Source organism: Pleurodeles waltl, chromosome 12 (genome assembly GCF_031143425.1).
Source record: "Pleurodeles waltl isolate 20211129_DDA chromosome 12, aPleWal1.hap1.20221129, whole genome shotgun sequence".
Classification (NCBI taxonomy): Eukaryota; Metazoa; Chordata; class Amphibia; order Caudata; family Salamandridae; genus Pleurodeles; species Pleurodeles waltl.
The window spans coordinates 140,987,891-141,010,125 of NC_090451.1; the positions used below are offsets into that span (position 1 = coordinate 140,987,891).

Genomic DNA, 22,235 nt, shown 5'->3' on the forward strand with positions numbered 1-22,235 from the left:
ATTCATGCACCCACTCAGACCCACTGAGACACTCACGCACCTATTCACACATCCACTGACAGAGAATGCATTTGTGTATTGGCAGCCAGTGTAGCTCCCTGAGGTGTGGTATGATGTGAGTTCTGTGTGGTAGGTATAGGATGAGTATGGCTGCCAAGTTCTGTATGGTTTGTAATCTTCTAGTGAGTTGTCTGGTGATGCCGGCACACAGGGTGTTCCAATATTCGAATTTGATGGTGACAAGGGTGTGAGTGACAGGTATCAATGTTGCCTGGGAACCATTTGAAGATCTTCCTCCGCATGTTTAGGGTTTGGAAGTAGGATGCAGTTTCAATATTGACTTGGGCGGTTAGGTCCAGTTTGTTGCAGATAATCATTCCAAGGTTTGTGGAGTAGTTTTTTGGAGTGGATGTGCATCTGAGTTTCGCCAGCCACCAGTTGGAGTCCCATGGTGAGATGTTCTTGTCGAAGATCACTACTTCTGTCTTGTCGGTGTTGATCTTGAGGCAGTTGGCTTTTTTCCAGTTAGCCACTTTGGATGTGAAGGCGGTGAACTTGTTTGTGTTGGGGGTCTTGTCTGAGAGGGAGAGTATGAGTTGCGTGTTGTCTGCGTTGAAGAGAATATTGATGTTGTGCATGGATGATATTGGCCAGGGGAATCATATATTTGTTAAAGAGGGTGTGTAGGAAAGTACACTCTTTTTGCCATGGTTACCCCCATTTTCTGCCTGATGTCAGTGTGTTTGATTGTGTTCACTGGGATCCTGCTAACCAGGACCCCAGTGATTATGCTCTCTCTCCTCTAAATGTTGTCACTCCGTACTGGTAACTCAGCATTTCACCCAAAATTGGAATACTGGTACCCCCTTATAAGTCTGTACCACATGGTACCTAGGTACCCAGGGCATTGGGGTTCCAGGGCATCCTTAGGGGCTGCAGCATTTCTTTTGCCACCCATAGGGAGCCCATGCAAAGGGTTCTGCAGGACTGCTATTATAGCCTGCGTGAAAAGGTGTATGCACCCTTTCACTGCCATTTACACTGCACCAGGTCACTTACAAGTCACCCCTATAGCAGGCCCTCCAGCCCTGAGGGCAGGGTGCAGAGTACCTGTGTGCGAGGGCCCCCCTGCACTAACAGAAGTGCCCCCACAACCTCCAGGACCATTTTCCCGGACCTCGTGAGTGCGGGTGTGCCATTTTACGCATGTACTGGACATAGATCACTACCTATGTCCAGCTACATAATGGTAACTCTGAACATAGGCATGTTTGGTATCAAACATGTTGGAATCACGCTCCAAGGCTTTTGTAAGCATTGGTTGTATAATTTCATGCACTGTGGGGGCTCATTAGAGGACCTCCAGTACTGCCATTACAGCCTTCTGAGGTTTTCCAGGCAGCCCCAGCTGCTGCCCCCTCTCAGACAGCTTTCTGCCCTCTTGTTGCTCAAGCAGCTCGAGCCCAGGTAGGCAGAAAAAAGCATTTTCTTTGGGAGAGGGATGTTGCACCCTCTCCCTTTGGAAATATGTGTTACAGGCTTGGGAGGGGTAGCCTGCCCAGCCCACTGGGGATGCTTTGAAGAGCACATTTGGTGCCCTCCTTGCATGATCCAGTCTACACCGGTTCAGGGACCCCCAGTTCCTGCTCTGGCGTGAAACTGGACAAAGGAAAGGGGAGTGACCACTTCCCTGTCCATCACCACCCCAGGGGTGGTGTTCAGAGCTCCTCCAGAGGGTCCCTGTGTTTTGAGATCTTGGATTCCAAGTTGGCAGGGAACTCTGGGAGCATATGAGTGGCCAGTGCCAGCAGGTGATGTCGGAGACCTTCCCTGATAGGTGCTTATCTGTTTAGCTGGCCAATACCCCTTTCAGGGCTATTTAGGATCTCTCGCTTGGGTGGATCTTCAGATTAGGATTCAAAGACTCCAGCAGGAATCCTTTGCATTCTTTACGTCACCTTCTTACTGAAGAAACTGCCTCTGGGCCCTCCAGGAACTCTACAAACTGCAACAAAGTAGCAAAGACGACTTCTGCAACATTGTATCTTCAGCTCCTGCCAGCAAATGCAACTGTTTCAATGCTGTGCATCCTCAAAGGACAGCCTGTCTTCAGCCTGCACCAGAAGAACAAAGGAATCTCCCTAGGAGTGAAGGAGTGACTACCCTCCTTCAGCAGGCACCCCTCTGCAACAACAGCCAGTGGCATGGGTCCCCTCTCCTGGTCAAGTGCATGGATCCAGCATCTCAGGTGGTGGACGGAAGTGGTCCCGATGGTCCTGATATGCTACTCTCCAACTTTAGTGGCAGTAAGAGCTTGCCTCCCCACACAAGACAGTATCACCGTGCTCTGCGTGTTTTGCAGTTGTCAAGGCTTGTTGTCATCCTTCCAAGAACCTCTTCATGCATTGTGCAGCTCTGGCCCCCAGCACTCCATCCTAGGACACACAGATTCCTGAGTGGTTCTCCGGCGGTGTGGGATCCCTTGTTGTAGTGCTGTATGGGCCTCCTTTTGCACCTCTTTTGTCCCGATGCTGTGGGTCTCCTGTGCACGCTGCCTGGTCTTCTGAGGGCTCTCTGAGTTGCTGAGAGCCCTCTCTGACTCCTCCTCCTGGGTAGAGTCCACCAGGTCCCTCCTGGTCCCGGGCAGCGCCACTTTCCGCTAACCGTCAGCTTTGTGTGTGCCAAGGCTTGTTTGCAGAATCCAGCGACGCAAACCAGACTGCAATCATCCATCCAGCGTGGGACATCATCTGCACCAACCAGGAACATGCATCAGTCTGCTTGGGTGCAATACTGACTGTTGTTCTTCACCGGTGGTTCTTCTTTTGCACCTTCATCCGGGTTAGCAGAGGCTCCTGTTCTCCCTAGACTCTTCTGTCCTTCTTGGACTTGGTCCCCTTCTTCCACAGGTCTTCAGGTCCAAGATTCCATTGCTGGTGTCTTGCAGTCTCTTCTGGTTCTTGCATAATCTTCTTTCTCGTGTTCTTGTGTGTTGTAGGAAAGTTACTGTGATTTACTCCTGCTTTCCTGCGCTCTGGGGTGGGTTTTATTACTTCCCTTTGGTGTTTTCTAATACTCCCAGTGCCCCTCCACACACTACACTTACCTAGGTGGGAAACCAACATTCGCATTCCACTTTCTTAGTATGGTTAGTGTTCCCCCTAGGCCCATTTCTAACTATTGTGATTTTCACTATTTGAAATGTTTTCTAACTGTTTTACAGCTATTTCTGCATACTACTATATATAATTTGTGTAGTACTTACCTCATACGGGAGTATAGCTCTATGGTATTTTTGGCATGTGTGTCACCAAAATAAAGTACCTTTATTTTTGTAACACTGAGTATTTTCTGTCATGTGTGTGAGTACTGTGTGACTACAGTGGTATTGCATAAGCTTTGCATGTCCCCTAGTTAAGCCTTGTCTGCTCATCCACACTATCCCTAGAGAGCCAGGCTTCTAGACACTGACTACATTTCACTAATAAGGGAGAACTGGACCTGGTATAAGGTGTAGGTACCGTAGGTACTCACTAAGACACTGACTACATTTCACTAATAAGGGAGAACTGGACCTGGTATAAGGTGTAAGTACCGTAGGTACTCACTACAAACCAGGCCAGCCTTCTACAGGGTGGGGCTGAGAGATTAACCTTGAGTTACTCCACAGATGAGTTTTCAGGCTTCCGAGGAATAACATGCCAGACTTGTGTTCTATCCGTTAAGAAATACCAGTTCCAGTGGAAAGCGAATCACTGGATGCTAATCTTGTGCTGGTGCCTGCCGAGGATGGGGTATGAAACTGTGTCATATTCTGCAGAGGGATTCAGGAGAATGAGGGCAGCTATGTCTCCACTGCCAAGGATCATGTGATTGTCGTCTGTGGGGGTGATGAGTGCTGTTTCTGTATGTTGTTGGGTCTAAATCTGGACTGCAACTGCGTGGTGTCGAGGAGTTGGTGGTTGCTGATGCTGAGGTGGTCATTGAGGTGTTGGTTGACTAGTTTCTCTAAGACCTTTGCCGGGTATGGGAGGAGAAAGATGGGTCTGTAGTTGGAAAGTGTGCCTGGGTCAATTGTTTTTTTGAGCAGGGGCATGATGGTGGCATGTTTCCAGGTGTCCAGGAATGTGACTGAGCCTATGGAGGCCATAAGGATGGGTATTAATGCTTGACGGAGTCCTTTGGTGAAGGTGTGGTGAGAAAAAAGGGCATTTGGAGTCCCTGAGTGGATGGTCTTCATGGTAGCAGTGAATTCGACAGTGGTGATGGCATGCCAGAAGGTCAGAATTCACTCATGAGCTGTGGTGGAAAGCTGAGTTGCGATGGTTAAAGGTCAAAGTTGCTGTATATGAAGGTGAGTTTGTTACAGAAGAATTTAGAGAGCTTATTGCAAAGACTTAGGTGGGATTGGTGGTGCTGGAAGCAGCAGGAGGTGCAGTGACATCTTCATTGATGGCAAAGACTTCCTTGCTGCTTTTCGAGCTAGCATTGATGCAATCGGCAAGAGCTGCAAGAGATATGTGCATTTCTGCTAGTGGTAGTGTCTTAGGGCTAATTTAAAGATGTCTTTATCTGCAGTGTCATTACGTTTTCCTCCATTTATGCCCCAGTTACTTGCAGTAGAGTTTTGTCAGCCTGGTGTGTCTGTGTACCAGCTGGCCTGTGGCCGGACTCTTGTTGTTAGGCTGTGCCTGAGGGGAGCCCGGTGCTTGCTGTGATCCAGCTGTTGAGGTTTTTGATGGCTTTCAGCAAGTCACTTGTGTGATTGGGCTGCTGCTGGGAGCGGGCGGAGGCCCACTCCTCTTCTGAGATCAAATCCAAATTAGAGCACCATTTTGTCCTGGTGAATTAGGAACCAGGGTAAAAGGAGTGACTATGTTTTATGGGGCTTTGGTGGGGAACACTCACCTCTATCAGGTAACACTGAGCATGCTGATCAGAGAAAGACAAATCATAATTCAAAAGGTCTGTATACCCCCTTACTGCCTAACAGACATTTTGCTCTTTCAGTGGAGAGGGTTTTTTGCTCACACAGAGCAGCTGGAGGGAGAAACATTACACAACTGAGTGCCTCACTGACAAAACCCTACTAACAGGAAGGTGTGGCTCCACACACTCCTAGGACAGCCACAATTGCTTCCACTTTAAAGTTTCTACCCAACCTTAAGGAGCTCATGGCATTTCAAACTGGACAAAGTACACTGAATAAAGCACCTTCAGTGAAGAGAGCTCTGTTAGTAGCAAAAAAGCTTACTTACCATCAACCTCCTGGATTGTGACAGGCATTATTACAGTGGAATTATCATTGGCAAACTGCTTCAGGTGCACATGTTGTGATGAGTGCATAGAACTGCACTACCACAGATCGTTGTATTTTTAGTTGTGGATTATGCAATCACCAACTGCTGTCCCCCTCTGTGCAGGCTCAGTGCCCCTCAGTTGTTTGTGTGCCCTGAAAAGTCTGCTGCACTTCTTCTTAGAGTGTCCCATGCAGAATGCTCAAGGATTGCAGACACTTGCACTGCAGCCACCCATGATCTGATTTGTTTACTTAAAAGATGCTTGCACTGCTCCTGGCTATTTTTGTAACTCTGTTTGGAAAAGTGAACTTGGGCTGCTTCTGCCTATGTTTTAGCTCTTCTGTTTTGTCAAAAGTAGTTTGCTCTGCTCCGGCCTATGCTTTAACTTTTACTTTTGGACAAGTGCAGCTTGCGCTGCTCGGGCCTGTGCTTTAACTCTTATGTTTAGAAGTGAAGCTTGCACTGTTGCACATATGCTGCACCTTTTCTGAACTCATGAGCGTACATGCAGCACTACTACACAGGCACAAGCTGTACTGGTCTGTATGTTATGAGAGAAGCTTGCACTGTTGTAGTACATGCTGTACTTGGTCTGGTTTCATGAGTATGCCTGCAGTGCCTCTGTACACTTAAAGCAATATTAGGAGGCTCTAACAAGAGATGTGGTTTCTCACTACCTGGAGTGGTGTGCGTGGAATGGCATTGTGTAGAGTGCAGTGGCATTGTATAGAGCGGAGTGGAATAGAGTGGAGTGGCGTTTCATAGACTGAAGAGTTGTTGCACAGAGTGGGGTGGCGTTGCGTGGAGTGGCGATGTGTAGTGTTGAAGGAAGCTTGCACTGCGTCTGCCTTTTCAGTATCGATATTGTGCTATGGAAGCTTGCATTGCTGCTGTTCATGCTTTGCTTGTTTATCAAGCCTGTCCGTATTTTAAAACTCTTTTAAGGTGTGTTAACAAAAGCAGATTGTATTCTTTAATCACAGAAGAATCAGTTAAAATAGCGATGTTTGTCATCATGGAAATCACTTGGCCACTTCCTAACAAACCTCCCCTATAGCAGAACAGCCCTGTAAAGCTTTTTGAGTTGCAAGCAATGGATATGCTTAGTGATCATACACGCTTCTCCTCCAATGTGATCCTGATGCTTTCTGTGTATATTTGCATACTAGCAGATCAGTACCCATGCTTAAAGCAATATTAAGAGGCTTTAACAAGAGATGTGGTTTCTCACTACCTGTTGTACTTCCCACCCTTCTAATACCAATGTAGCAGTTCCTTACTAAATAGGCCTGGATGGAACAAATCAGAGACAGGCCGATCTGGCAGCATCCACATTTCTTAGATCTCCAACCATGCAAAATTGGGAGAGACACCCACCCAAAGTTGGTCTGCGAACAAAACAAACACAAAAAGGATAGATTTGTTGCCTAAACTAGTAACAAAGCTTGTTTATGGGCTGCCCTGGTTCCCTGGAACAAGTAAGCAATGGTAAAGCCAATAGGTCTCGGTAATGGCTGAGCTATGAGCTTTTGGCGTGGTCACTGTGAATGTTTTTTAGCCGTATATTTGTGAGTTTGCAGATGTGTTATGTGTGCTTGTGTTGAAATGTGTGTGTGTTTACTTTTGAGGTGGTGCCTGTGGCTGTCTGTTATGTGTAGCAAAGCCAATAGGTCTTGCCTGTGCAAGAGCTAACAGCTTTACCAATGTGCTTTAGCCTTGCGAGGAGTGGAATGGGGTGGCTTAGAGTGGCATTGCGTGCAGAGGAGTGGTGTTGCATTGAATGGAGTGGCGTTGCGTGGAGTGGTGTTTCAAAGAGTGGCGTTGCATGGAGTGGTGTGGTGTAAAGTGGAGTGCAGTTGTGTGAAGTGCCATTGCATTGCGTGAAGCGTAGTGGCATTGCATAGAGCAGAGTGGCATTGCAGGGAGTGGAGTGGCATTGCGTGTGGTGTTGTGGCTTTGTGTAGAGTTGAGTGGCACTGTGTAGAGTGGAGAGGCATTGCATGGCATTACGTGGAGTGGCATAATGTAGAGTATTGTGGCATAGAGTGGAGTGCAGTTGATTGGAGTGGCATACTATTTCTTAATGTGTATTTGGGTTGCATAGAGTGGAGTGGCATTGCATAGAGTGGAGTGGTGTTGCGAAGAGCGCAGTGATGTGGTGTAGAGTGAAGCAGCATTGTTTAGAGTGGAGTGGCATTGCATAGAGTGGCGTGATGTAGAATGGTGTGGTGTTGCGTGGAGAGGCGATGCATTAAGTGGCGCAGCACAGAGTGGCGTGGTGTAGGGTGGCATGGCACAGAGTGGCATGGCATAGAGTCTCAGGGCAAGAATGGAGTGGTGTTCCATATAGCGGCATTGCGTTGCGTGGAGTGGCATAGAGTAGAGTGGTGTAGAGTGGATTTCAGTTGTGTGGACGTCAGATGCGTAGAGTGGAGTGCAGTTATGTGGCGTGGCATTGCATAGAGTGGTGTGGTGTAGAGTGGCATTGTGTGGAGTGGCGTTGCATGGAATGATGTTGCGTGAAGTGGTGTTGCATGGAGTGTTGTAGCACAGAGTGAAGTGGCGTGGCATAGGGTGGAGTGCAGTGGCATTGCATTACATCGAGTGGAATGGCATTGGGTAGAGCAGAGTGGCAGTCTGAAGTGGCGTTGCATAGAGAGGAGTGGTGTTGCATGGAGTGGCATTGCATAGGGTGGAGTTGTGTGGCACTGCATGGAGTGGCATGGTGTAGAGTGGCGTGCAGTTTTGTGGAGTTGTGTGACATTGCGTAAAGTGGAGTGACGTGCGTGGAATGGCATTGTATAGAGTGCAGTGGCATTATATAGAGCGGAGTGGAATAGAGTGGAGTGGTGTTTCATAGACTGAAGAGTTGTTGCACAGAGTGGTGTGGCGTTGCATGGAGTGGCGATGTGTAGTGTTGAGTGGGGTGGCATAGAGTGGAGTGGCATGGCGTAGAGTGGAGTGCATTGTGTGGAGTGACATTGTGTAGAGTGGATGGTGTTCCATGGAGTGGAGAGGTGTTGCGTGGGGTGGTGTTCCATGGATTGGCGTTGCATGGGGTGGCATGGTGTAGAGTAGAGTGGCGTGGCATATAGTGGAGTGCAGTTGTGTGGAGTGGCATTGCGTAGAGAGGAGTGGTGTTGCTTGTAACGGAATGGCGCTGTGTGGAGCACTGTGGCGGTCCGTAGCGTTGAGTGGCATTGCACTGAGTGGAGTGACGTTGCCTAGAGTGGAGTTGCTTAGAGTGGTGTGGCGTTCTGTAGAGTGGAGTGGCATTGTGTGGAGTGAAATGGCACTGTGTGGCGTGGCATGGCATACAGTGGTGTTGCATGGAGTGGTGCAGTGTAGAGTGTCTTTGTGTGGGGTGGCTTAGAGTGACATGGCATAGAGCTGTGTGGCATTGCATAGAGTGGCATTGCATGGAGTGGTATTGTGTGGAGTGGAGTGGTGTGGCATAGAGAGGTGTGGAATGAAGTTCAGTTGCACGGAGTTCAGTTGCGTAGAGAGGAGTCACTGCATAGAGTGGAGTGCATTGCGTGAAGTGGAGTGGCGTGGCACAGAGTAGAGTGGTGTGGCATGGAGTGGTGTAGAGTGGAATTCAGTTGCGTGAAGTTCAGTTGCCTAGAGTGGAGTGGCATTGCTTAGAGTGGAGTGCAGTTGCGTGGAGTGGCATTGCATAGAGTGGTGTGGCGTACAGTGGAGTAGCGTAGAGTGAAGTGGCATGGTGTACAAGTGGAGAGTAGTTGCATGAAGTGGCATTACGTAGAGTGGAGTGGTGTTGCATGGAACGGAATGGCTTTGCATGGAGCAGAGTGGTGTTGCATAGAGTGGAGTGGCATAGAGTGGAGCGGTGTGGCACAGTGTAGAGTGGAATAGAGTGGAGTGACTTTGCGTTGTGTGGAGGGACATTGTATGGAGTGGCATTGGTGGAGCAACGTTGACTGGAGTTGTGTAGCCTAGCGTGAAATGGCCTTGCATTGAATGGCGCTGCGTAGAGTGGATTGGTGTGGAGTAGAGTGGAGTGGCATGGAATAGAGTGGAGTGCAGTTGCATGGAGTGGCGTTGTATTGAATTGAGTGACGTTGCATTGAGTGGCATTGTGTAGAGCGGAGTGCGGTTGCGTGCAGTGCCAGGGCGTAGAGTGGAGTGGAGTGGTATGGTGTGGTGTACAACGGTGTTAAGTACAGTGGAGTGGCATTGTGTGGACTGGAGTGGCATTGCATTGCGTTGCATTGTGTTGCGTGGAGTGGCGTACTTAGCAAGTATTGTCCCACCCCCGTATTAGTTGTCATTAGCTCATATTGTCCTAGGTCATGTATTTTCTGTCCCTCGCTGTGATGGTGCTGCAGTTCATTGAAATGTTGCCATGTGCTAGCAAAAAAACTCCCTGTCTTTGAATGCACAGCAAATGTGATTTTACAGACAGCGACAGACACTGAGGCACCTTAGCAGCAAGAGGAGGAGGGTAGGTTTCAGTAACAAGACAAGAGAAAGCATGCAGGTTGCTGCTGGGGTTTAAGGTGGGAATGTAAATGGCTGTGATTAGCACTGTGCCAATAGCTATACAGTATATTGTGAACGCATTAGGAAACAAGTGGCAGAGAGGGCTGAGACCAGTGTCTGGGGAGCTACTGAGCTCTCGCAAAAGAAATAAGGATGGCTGGGGACATGAGAGTGCTATACTCGTCTCCAAATGCAATATCAGGCAGAAAGTGACAGAAGCCAACCCTGTGAGCAAGATTGAATAACAGACACTTTGAAATGCCTGCAAACATGAGCTTCGAAATAATAGAATTCAAATGTGTCTTTCTAAAAAAGCATGGAAAATAGACTAACAGATGTTTAATGTTTATGTTAAGCATTGCTTGTTGGCTAAATGATTGTTTTGGTTTCTTTAGGAATACCTGGATAGAACCAGATGATCTCAAACAAAGCAAGCAACACTGGGAAATTAAGTAAACACGCCCTCGGGAAAACAGCTTCCAACATTTGATCTTGGTCTTTGAATGCACAGCAAATGTGACGAGATAACAAGATTTACAGGCCTGCTTACAGTAAGTGAACAGAACTTGGAGGGAGTGAAAACAGGACTGATTGTGTGGATTACTTTTCAAATATAAAAAGTAGTCCCTGAAACATATGCTAAAATGGTGACCAGTGGATGGATTTAGTACTTAGTCCCTGCTCTTGGGGACGACTGAACACAGCAAAAAGAATGGCAAATGCATACAATGGACAAATGTGGAGAAAGAATTTGAAAGCGATGATGGAGCCAGAATATGGGCTGGGGCCCACAAAGTATATACAACATGTCTTGAAGAGACAGCGCAAGTGCTGCCTAGCTGAGACATAAAAAGGTGACCCGGCAGGTCAGGGCTGCCCACAACTATTTTGAATGATTGCATAAGCCAATCAGAACGGTCCTTACATATGTATCCTTTCAACATATCTGAATATACCCTTGTGTTTTGGCATGTAGTAAACCGGCCATAGACAAACTGTCCAATTCAGGTGGGGATCCTTGGATCACGGAAAAATTAGCCCTTGCAGTTCAACCATGATTTTTCACATGATTAGCAGATACAGATCATAAAAAAAAGGTGGATTTGGGCCCTGTTCCACATTTACGCTTTGTGAGCTAAAAATATAATTGCCTAATTGGGTTACCATAGCAGTAAAAAGTCCCAGGACATATATGCGAGGTAGTGATCAAAATGTGAGAACAAGTACTGATCTGTATTTTGGTTAAGATCTTCCACCACTATTAAATAAATTTTGCTCACGTGCCACTTAAAGTTGTAAAACAATTTATTAACAAAATGCAAATTAATAGTCTATAATTCACAGAGTCAGTCAACCAGAGGGTCCCTGGAAAACTGTGTTGGAACGAGCTCAACAAGTAAAGGCAAAACACTAATGTTATAGGATTTACACTTGGGCAGTGGTGGATGGTGATCTTTGAAAATGGTAGGGAGTCATACTTCCTGGGCGTTCATCCCATTTTTGTTTAAATTTTTCCTTGGGAGTTTCCCATATGTTAGGAATCACCTTCATTGTGCCAATGCCAGCATTTTGTTATGGTACCCCTTATGCCCCAAAAGTACATACAATATTCCAATGCCAGATTTTTACCATTGATATTGTCCATATACGATGGGTGGTGCATGTTAAAAAATTACCTTCAATACTTCAGAACCAGCATTTTATCATGGTTTGCTTCCCCTAACCCACCTCCTTAGCACCACCAAGGTTGTCTGTTCTATGCCAAAGAATTACCAGCAGCATCAGCTTTTTGCATTTGGTTTCCCCTTATGTCAAATACTACTTAAAATATTTCAGTCTACATTTTGTCTTGGGTTCCCTCTCTTATGTCAAGGACTACCTCCAGTGTTCCAGCACCAGCATTTTTGCCACAGATACCCCCATGCCAAGAATGTCTTTCAATGTGCAAGTGCCAACACTTTTCTAGTGTCCCTGTTGGAAACGGCCCTTTTTGCAGGGTTATCCCCAAACCTTTTGCCTTCTTCCTTCTATTTTTTTAGGTCTGTTTTTGCTAGTTTATTGTCTCTGCGCACTTTACCCCTGCTAATCAGTGCTAAAGTGCAAGTGCTCCCTATAGAAATTGTACTGTTGATTGGTTTATACATGATTAGCATATTTGATTTACTAGTAAAGTGCACTAGAGGTGCCCAGGGCCTGTAAATCAAATGCTACTAGTGGGCCTGCAGCACTGGTTATGCCACCCACATTAGTAGCCCTGTAAACATGGCTCAGACCTGCCATTGCAGTGTCTGTGTGTGCAGTTTTAAACCGCCAATTCGACTTGGCAAGTGTACCCACTTGCCAGGCCTCAACCTTCCCTTTTACTACATGTTAGGCACCCCTAAGTTAGGCCCTAGGTAGCCCCATGGGCAGGGGGCAGTGTACGTTTAAGGTAGGACATATATTAGTGTGTTTTATATGTCCTGACAGTGAAATCCTGCCAAATTCGGTTTTCACTGTGCAAGGCCTCTCTCTTTCATAGGTTAACTGGGGGGCTGCCTTTAAATATCCCTAAAGTGCAGATTCTCTTTGAGAGAAAAATGTGGAGTTTAGGGTCTCTGAGCTCTCAATTTAAAAATACATATTTTAGTGAAGTTGGTTTTTAGATTGTTAGTTTGAAAATGCCACTTTTAGAAAGTAGTCATTTTCTTGCTTAATCCATTCAGTGACTCTGCCTGTTTGTGGATTGCCCGTCTGGGTCAGTTTGACAGTTGGGCTGTTCACACCTCTCCTCTAGACAGTGACACAAAGGGGGCTAGGGTGTAGCCTGCATATCTTGATTAGCCATCTGTGCTGGAGGGGAAGAGTGGTCACTCACACCTGAAAGGACTGTGCCTGCCCTCACACATTGCCGTCTCCGACCCCCTGGTGAGTGTCTGGGGCCTGGACTGGACAAGGAAGGATCTTGCAAACACTTGAGACTTTGCTTTGAAGTTTGCCAACTTCAAAGGCAGAACTGGGTATAAGAAGAAGATCCAAAACCCCAGACTTTTAGAATCTTTCTGGAATCAAGAGGAACCTCTGCCCAGGAGAAGAGCTGAAGAGCTGAAGGAGGAGTACTGTCCCTGTGTTGCTTTACTGGACTGGCCTGCAGTTGCTGCTTCTGCCTGAAAAGAGTGCAAAGGGTGAACTTTGCTGTGTGTCCTGCTTGAGAAAATTCTCCAAGGGCTTGGAGTACAGCTTGCCTCCTGTTGAAAGTCTCAGGGATACCAAACACTTCAGTTTCCTCGACCTGCAGCACTGGGAACTGTGTGTTTTGTGATGTTCAAGAGGAGAACCCACTGTGCCCCTGGCCTGCACTGTGACCTGCCAACGCCACACAGAGTCGTATTGCCCTGCTTCGCACCGCAACCCTGGTCTCACCGACGCCATAATCGGACGGCTTCCTGAGCCGCAGCTCGCACCGCGACCTATGGGCCCCGCATTCCTGCATCACCTGCTCACACCACAGCCTGGACATCCCCGACGACGCCGCTCCTGCTGACACCAGCGCCGCTGCCTGCACTGTGGCCTGTGGACACCGCTCGTGAGGTACACGAAGCACCGTCCCATCCCGCACCGCAGCCCAGGTCCACCGACGCCAGCACCATTGACTCCTGTGTCGTCACCAGTCATCCTGCCTGCCCGTGACCTGTGGACACCGCTCGTGAGGGTCACGAAGCACCGTCCCGTCCCTCACCGCTGGCTTGGGCCTACCGACGACAGCGCTTCAGCAACAATGATGCCGCTGCCTGCACCGTGACCTGTGGACACTGCACGTCGCATCGCCCCGCTTCACACCACAGCCCTGGTGTCACCAACGCTGCTGGATGCCGTCACCGAGCCGCTGCCTGCACCGTGACCTGTGGACACCACACGTTGCATCATCCTGCTTTGCAGCACCGACGCCATCCACGCCGGCGCACCTGACTTCATCAGCCTGGGGTTCGACCTGCAACGTGTCTGACCTCAAGGGCCCGACGACTCCTGCACCGACTCCGGAACCGACACCACAACGTCAGTGACGCCGCTCTCCGCTCACCGCGAGGATCACGACGCCCTGCAAATCCAAGGTACTGTTTGCAGGTCTTCCTGACACCGTAGCTGGCCCGCAACGCCGCGGCCGGCCTGAACTGTTGGTTTTGTTGATAACGACGCCGTCATAACCCCAGGTGGAGCTATCAACTTCAAGGAACTGTAGTTTTGAGTAAATCTTGCAGAATTCATATTTTTCTTACTGTATATTGTTTTTTTATCGTATTTGGTCTTGTTTTATATAGATAAATATTGGCTATTTTTCTAAAACAGGTGTGGTGTCCTTTTGTAGTGTTTTCACTTATTACTGTGAGTTTTGTGCAAATGCTTTACACATTGCTTTTGAGATAAGCCTGACTGCTCGTGCCAAGCTACTAAGGGGGTGAGCAAGGGTTATCTGAGTGGGTATCTCCTTTATCCTGACTAAAGTGAGGGTCCCTACTTGGAGGGGGCAAACCGGCTGCCAACTAGAGACCCCATTTCTAACAGTCCCCTTACCAAGAATTACTTTGAGCATGTCAGTGCCTGCTTTTTGCCATATGTGCATTTCCTTATCGCAAAACTTTGATCTAATATGCCAGCAGCAGCATGTAACTTGGATGTTGCCAAAAGCCCAGAATTATATTCAGAATGTCAAGGCCAGTGGTGGGCTCACAATCATAAAACATGCAAAGACAGATTCTTACTTGCTCACAATCACTCACTCATAATCACTCCATCTCACATTAACTTTCTCCCCCTCAATCATTTTAACTCATAATCTCTCACTTACTCATTCTCATTCATACTTATTCCCACTCATTGTTACTAACACACAACATACTCATACTCACTGGTACTCACTCTCGTTTACACACACACATACTCACCCTTTCACACCCACTGACTCTGGGCCGTGATGCAGCTACACTTGCTGCACCATTGATAGCCACATCCTTAACTCACTTTCACACCCTCTCACAATCTCCAGTTTCTCACCCCTTCTAGCTCTCTCACACTCCTTCACTCACTCCCTTGCACTCACTGTGTTTTTCATGCACTCCTTCAAACTCAGAGTTTCAATTTCACTCTCATTGACCCTCTCAAATACACTTGCACATACACTTTCACTCAGTCTGATTAGCTCTCAGTAACTCACAAACATATACATACACATGCACAGAAAACAACATTTTTAGGATGCAGCCTACCAGATAACTCAGCTGTCTGATATGCAGAAGACATCTTGGGGAGTTTCAAAAAGTTGACCTGGGAATGCAATCTGGCTGTTGCTTGCCATTGGCTTTGTGGTTTGTAACACAAATTTTTCTTTCTTTCGATTTGCTGGCTTGTCCAGGTTCACTTTGTCCCTCCCATGCCAAAACCTTTTTTACTGGTATGCTTCCAGAGCTCCCTTTCTGTAAAGGGGCCTGTAAATCTTGTGCTTATCTTGTCACATTTACTGTGCATTCAAAGACAGATTAAATGTCAGGCTGGGTCTTCCAGAGAGCTCTGTGTTTGCTTTCGGCTGACTTCAAAGTGAGAGCATGTATAGGAAAGATAAATGCAAATTACACTCCGCATGGAGGCCACTGGTGCCCCTCCTATGCTTTTTTCAGCCTTGGGGGGATAAGTGACTTGTTTCTTTTCTTGTTTTGCTCTTTTAATCCTCTTTCCTTTATGTCACAGTAATATTCTTGTTTATTTTTCACTGCTTCGCCTCTGTCATGATTCTCCTGCCATGCCATTTTCCTCATCTCTCACCACAACTTTTACTTTATTTTTCGTTCTGTATTTTGTCTCCTTCTGGCCTTTCACTGTTTCCGACCAGCAGTTGCCAGCAGTCCCTGCACGTTTGTTTGTCTCCTCCCTTCACCACTTTTCACTTTTTCTCTTAAAGTTGAAACGATGGCAAGCAACCCCTTAACACACGATGAAAATCCCTAAATCTGCACATCCTTGGACCTCAGTTTTGCAATATTTTGTCAAAATGTTTTTTTATGGCTGGAAACTTGTATAGTGTAGTTTTAATTGTGTTTCTTGTAAATGATTTAACAGCTGTTTTTAAAAAAAAATTCCCATGATATGAGCAATCCCGACATTTAAAACGAGAGATAATAACTTTTAACTCTGGAGTGAATTAGGTTTCTCATTTTCTGTGCAAAGCTATCAAAATAATTCAGAGCTGGATTAATTCAGCGCTACGAGGCCTCCGGGTAGCTGGCGCTATATAAGTCTCAATAACATAACATAACATAACATTGTCTGCTAAAAATACAACAGTGAATAAATACAGGGACTCAATAGAATTTATGAAAAAAAGAGGTCATGAATTTAGAAGCCTATTGGTGTCTGATTCTCGCTACAGCCAAAAGTTAAGAATCATGTTGCCCACTTGAGTAGGTGAGAGCTGGCCCTTTAACAAGAAATGTATGTGGGCCCGATGCACAGTGCTCTTTGCTCCCGATAAATCACTTTTGAGCTTAAATTACTACTTATACCACAGCAGACAATTAACAATAACAATTTACCATTACGTCGTAAATCCTTTATCTTCAGAGTAATTTTATCCTTCAATCATGTAAAGTCCCATGCAAGGGACGGGGAATGGCCCTCTCAAAGTATAGTTGACCTTGAAAGTTTGTAAATGCTCACAGTCAGGCTAGTTTGTTGCCATCCTTTGTGACTCTTTCCCATGCTGGCCACTCTAGGCTACTGTACTCTGTGCTGCTCTAATCTGCTGTGCACCACTGCACTCTACACCGCTGCACTCTACGCCTCTGTACTCTACTGTGCACCGCTCCACTCTATGCCACTTCACTCTACACTTTTCTACTCTACTCCACACCACTCCACTCTAAATCACTCCACTTTACCCTGCACCACTTCACTCTACGCCACTTCACTCTACTTGGAAACAATCTACTCTACACCACTGCACTATATGCCACGCTACATCACTCTACTTTACGCTACTGCACTCTATGCCACTCTAACCTACTGTGCACCACTGCACTCTACACCTCTGTAGGCTACTGTACACCACTCCACTCTATGCCACTTCACTCTACACATTTGTACTCTACTCTACACCACTCCACTCTATGCCACTCCACTTTACACTGCACCACTCCACTCTACCCTGCACCACTTCACTCTACGTCACTTCACTCTACCCAGAAACAATCTACTCTACACCACTGCACTCTATGCCACTTCACTCTACACCTTTGTACTCTACTCCAAACCACTCCACTCTACACCAGTGCCCTCTATGCCACTACTCAATGCCACTCCACTCTACCCTGCACCACTTCACTCTACACCTCTTCACTCTACTTGGAAACAATCTACTCTACACAACTGCACTCTACGCCACTTCATTCTACACCTCTCTACTCTAATGTACACCACTTCACTCAACACCACTGCACTCTATGCAACTTCACGCTACACCTTTGTACTCTACTCTACACCACTCCACCCTACAACAGTCCACGTTTTGCCTCTCCACTTTACCCTGCTCCACTCCACTCTACCCTGCACCGCTTCACTCTTCACTCTACTTGGAAACAATCTACTCTACACGACTAAACCCTGTGCCATGCTACACCACTTTACACTACACACTGCGCTCTGCGCCATGTCTCTAAACCACTGCCCTCTACCCAATGTACTCTACACCACCTTACTCAAAACCAGTGCACTCTACACTACTGCACTCTATGCCAACTACTATGCACCATTTCCCTTTATGCCGCTGTACTCTACTCTGCACTCCACGCCACTGCATGATACGCTACTCTACACTATTATGCTCTATGTCACTGCACTCTGTGCCACTCTATTCTACTCTGCACCACTGTACTGTATGCCACTGCTCTCTATAGCACTCTACTCTGCACACTGTATTCTAAGCCACTGCAGTGTAAGCCAATGCACTCTACACTAATACACTCTACACCACTGCACTCTAAGACACTTTGCTTTGCAAGACTGCACTCTCTGACACTAAACTCTATGCCACTCTACACCATTGCGATCTGTCACTGCACTCTACACAGTTTCACGGTTTAAAACTTTATTAGATTTCATTTTTTTTTAAAATCATAAAAACAAATTATAAACAAATAAAAAACAAGTTCAATAAAAAACCATGGACCGCATACATCTATGATATATTACATATTGTAAATAAAATGAAATAAAAACTAATGCAGAGCATCACATGCAAAATCGCTAGGTTTTATCATCTTTCTGCAATAAATTACAGCCCATAATAACTGTGACATGGTATTACAAAATAAAAGAGACGGTAATGTTTGTAAAATCAAAAATATCGGACGACACTGTACAAAGTTACAGGATTTCAGCAGTGGAATAATAAATCCTCTACTCACAGCTTTATAAAATTTACAAAAAAAACCCACATGAATAGTATTTTGAGACGACACGTTTTCACAAGGGCAGTTTACTAGTGGGAATGACTAGTCGTTCCTATTAGGTAGACTGACAGGACGTTGAAATATGTCCATTCTAAAACGAGTTAGTACAAATCAGTGTTTGTCATTATACACAAATTCCAAGCATGGTTGCATACTGTGCGTAACCAGCATAATTTGATTATTCCTTACACTGGGATTTGACAGTTCAGTAGACATCCTGATCTCATCAAGCAATGCCACACATTTCACTTTTAAGTCCGTACGCCTAATGTGCACAAGCATGTCAGGATGACCAAAAGCCTCTGGATAACCTAACCCCCCGCCCCCATTTTTTTAAATATATTTCAATCAAGGGATTATTAGGCTTCTGGGAGAATTGTGACGATCCCTGATAGTAGCACGATTAATCTTAGGATGCTTGGCGGTCCATATCTTGTGCCAAAGTAAGATAGGCTGTGTCCTGATTGTGTCTAATATGAAGGTTTGGTGTGGCTTGGAAGATCATCATCCAGCTGCCTAAGGACATTTAGGGCCAGATGTAGGAAACACCAATTTTGTGACTTGCAAATTGCGAGTCTGACCGACTCGCAATTTTCAACTCGCAGAATTGGATGCAGAAAGGTGTCTCAGACACCTTCTGCGACTCGCTATGGGGTCGAAAAGACCCACCTCATCAATATTCATGAGGTGGGTCGCAGTTTGCAACCCCATAGCGAGTCCCTGCACTCACAGGGATGGTGGCCTGCTGTAGTCAGCAGACCTCCATGTCTGTGACTGCTTTGTAAATTAAGCAGTTTTTTTTTTCATTTTGCAGCCCGTTTTCCTTAAAGGAAAACGAGCTGCAAAATGAAAACTAAACCGAAACCATTTGGTTTCTTTTTTTTTCAGAGTAGGCAGTGGTCCATAGGACCACTGCCTGCTCTGAAAAAATATTTTTTTGGGCATTCACAAAGGGGAAGCGGTTCCATGGGGACCCCTTCCCTTTTGCGAATGAGTTACCACCAGTGTGACACTGGTGGTAACTGCGAGTTGGTTTGTGACCGCATTCGCGGTCACAAAGCAACTCTGAATTGAGATGCGTCGCAAATAGGAAGGGAACACCCCTTCCTATTTGCGAGTCGCATTTCCAAATTGCGAGTTGGTACCGACTTGCAATTTGGGAATGAGCATCGCGTTCGGCCGTTTGCATGCCGCAAACTGCGATTTTTGCAGTTTGCGACATGCAAACGGCTTCGTACATCTAGCCCTTACTGTCTTAGACAGCGTGGCGTTGTTATAAAAGTTGACTACCACTAAAAGAGTGGATATTGACATTTCACTGGTAGTAATCTGATAATACATATTAGATACATCCATTGTTACATTAGGGAGAGACAAGTAATTAGAAACATATGTAAATAGCCCCCCTTGGTCTCCCAGAATGGACATCACAACTGACGCGTGAAAAGTTCTATTACCCTTTACATGTATTAGGTCCACAACCCAAGCCTCATGCATACATACTATATGTCGTAACAAAATCTACCCATTCAGCCATAAGAATATTCTTGCACAACCCAACCATTTTTAAATAAACAATCCTCACTGTGGTGGGTTCAAGATTTTCCACAGATACAGCCGCTAAAGATGATGACATGTCCAAATTAGTTGACAGTGGGGCCACCTCATCAAACAATGGATAAACTGGACACTCATAACTACTACGAGGACCTGAAATGTGGTCAACCCAAACACAAAGCCCTTTAGCAGGGGGGCTAGAGGCCTGATAGGAATCCTCACTAAGTCAATGGACCCCATCTAGATTGGCTAAACCATCAAAACGATTATCAGTTGAAAAAGAGAAATGATGTGCTAAAGTGCATTTAGGGTTAGAACGTGGCAGAAACCTAGTATCACCAACCATCTTACCAGGCTGATAGAAAAAACAAGAGGTAAAACATTTATTTGATATGAATACACTGACTGTGATCTGGTTCTGTGCTAAATTGTCTCCACCAGGCGCGCGGTTTTGAACGATAACACAATGCAGTCCCCTGATAAAGACTTCCTTCCCATGCCAAGCAAATTCATCCTTGGAGCCATTGTTAAATCATCAAACAAGACCTCTTCTATCCCTCTTTTACTAGCCAACCAATTCATAGATTTATTTCTCAGAGAGACCAAGTTCTCCAGGTCCCCAGATTGTAATGGCGGGACATTCGTTAAAATTACCACAAGAGGGGTTGCTGCTGGTAGAAGATCTAAAAGTTTAGGAGCCTCAGGTGTGTTAATCGCTGCATCGGACTCTACTTTATTATCCAACTCAACTCTTTTAACAGAAAAGGGACCACTGGGGGAACGAGTAGTATGCTCTGGATTAATATGAGTCACCTGTTCAAGTTGTGTATTTGGTGACGTGTTGGTGTAATATATAGCCCAAGCTAGAATTGGGATGACAACTAGTGGGGCCCTTACATGCCCCTTCATGAAGTAAAGGCGCTGGTGATTTTCCCCTGTTTGGGGATTATCTCTAATAGAACTTCACAGGTGGCAAGCAAATTCTCCACCAGTGTTACTCTAGTAGACAGACTCCAACACAGATCTTGCATATAAATCGAGCAATTTAACCACAGTAACCAAAGAGTTAAAATCTTCAGAATGTGTTTTATGAAGAGGCAAACCTACAATAGTCCTGTTTTAAACTGGTCTAGACGAAGACTTAATTTTAGCTACCAATAACTACAGTTCCCCAAGATGAGATTTAAAAACTTTGGGCCGGGCACCGGGGGTCTTTCATTGTTTTGATGGTGGATGTGAATCAAAGTCACACGTAGATATACTATCCAAAATTTGTTGTACACAACCATTTTGTCCTTTTACTGTACCAGACACCCCAGGGGCCCTATTGGAATTATCAGTGTCATTCTCAATGATTGGCTCTGAAGGTTGCGTAGCCTTAAATACGCCTGTAATACCCTCCGTACATGTATGCAAGGTTTCTTTGACAGTCAGAATCTGCTTCTCAATCGCCCCCATAGCCCCAGTAATGTACTTCATTATAGAAGAGTCAGAGTTCCTAGGGGGTTTCATTTTAACCAAGGGTGGGGAGGGGCAAATGTTTCCTTTTCCCCATCGCTTGGACCATTTGATACAAAAAGAATTGCAAATGTCCAAAACAAAGAGCTATCACTATTTCCAGATCCTCAGCTCGTAATCGGCTACGCTAAACGTTATTGATACATCTGGGAGTATAACTCCCACTACTCCATTCGTCAGCCGCACTTCAACAGAATTCCACTCAATCCACAACAGCAAAGTCTAAATAAATCACAAAACAGACCTTCCCACCGAGCCAAGGGGGGGTGTTTCTGCCCTGCCTTGCTGACGGGTGCAGGATGGGCCTTCCTTTGGCCTGGCGTTGCCAGTGTGCGTCCCGCACCAGATGGCAGAGTCAAGAACTTTATAGTGCCACCAAGTTCAGATAATGACTAGGGCTGCCTCCTGGAGCCAGGGAATGATGGAAATTGTAGTCCCAATACAGAAAATGCTGCCATTGCGTCCGGCACCACGGGGCAGAGTGAAGTGCTTTATATAGCCACCAGGTGTAGACAATAACTAGGGCCACCTCCTGGGGCCAGGGAATGCTTGAAATTTTTGTCCCAATGCATAAAATGCTGATGTTGCATCCCCGCACTCTACACCACTCTGTTCTCCTCTGCACCACTGTGCTGTATGCCACTAGTCTCTACAGCACTCTACTCTGCAAAACTCTATGCCACTGCACTCTACGCCAATGCACGCTACACCACTGCACTCTAAGACACTCTTTTCTGTAAGACTGCCCTCTCCGTCACTGAACTCCACAGAACTCTGTACCACTGCAGTCTGTGCCACTGCATTCTGCTCTGCACCACTCAACTGTACACCAGTGCACTCAACGCCTCTACACTCTATACCACTCTAATGTACTCTGAAC

General features: G+C 46.2%; 1 long non-coding RNA gene across 1 annotated transcript in view; it reads left to right on the forward strand.

The window, feature by feature from the left end:
- The window catches only part of LOC138268069 (uncharacterized), a 126,544-nt gene that overhangs the window by 38,334 nt on the left and 65,975 nt on the right, over nt 1-22,235 (forward strand). The window contains exon 2 of the long non-coding RNA XR_011199916.1: nt 10,199-10,354. This is a non-coding gene — a long non-coding RNA (uncharacterized lncRNA). The remainder of the gene's footprint in view (nt 1-10,198; nt 10,355-22,235) is intronic.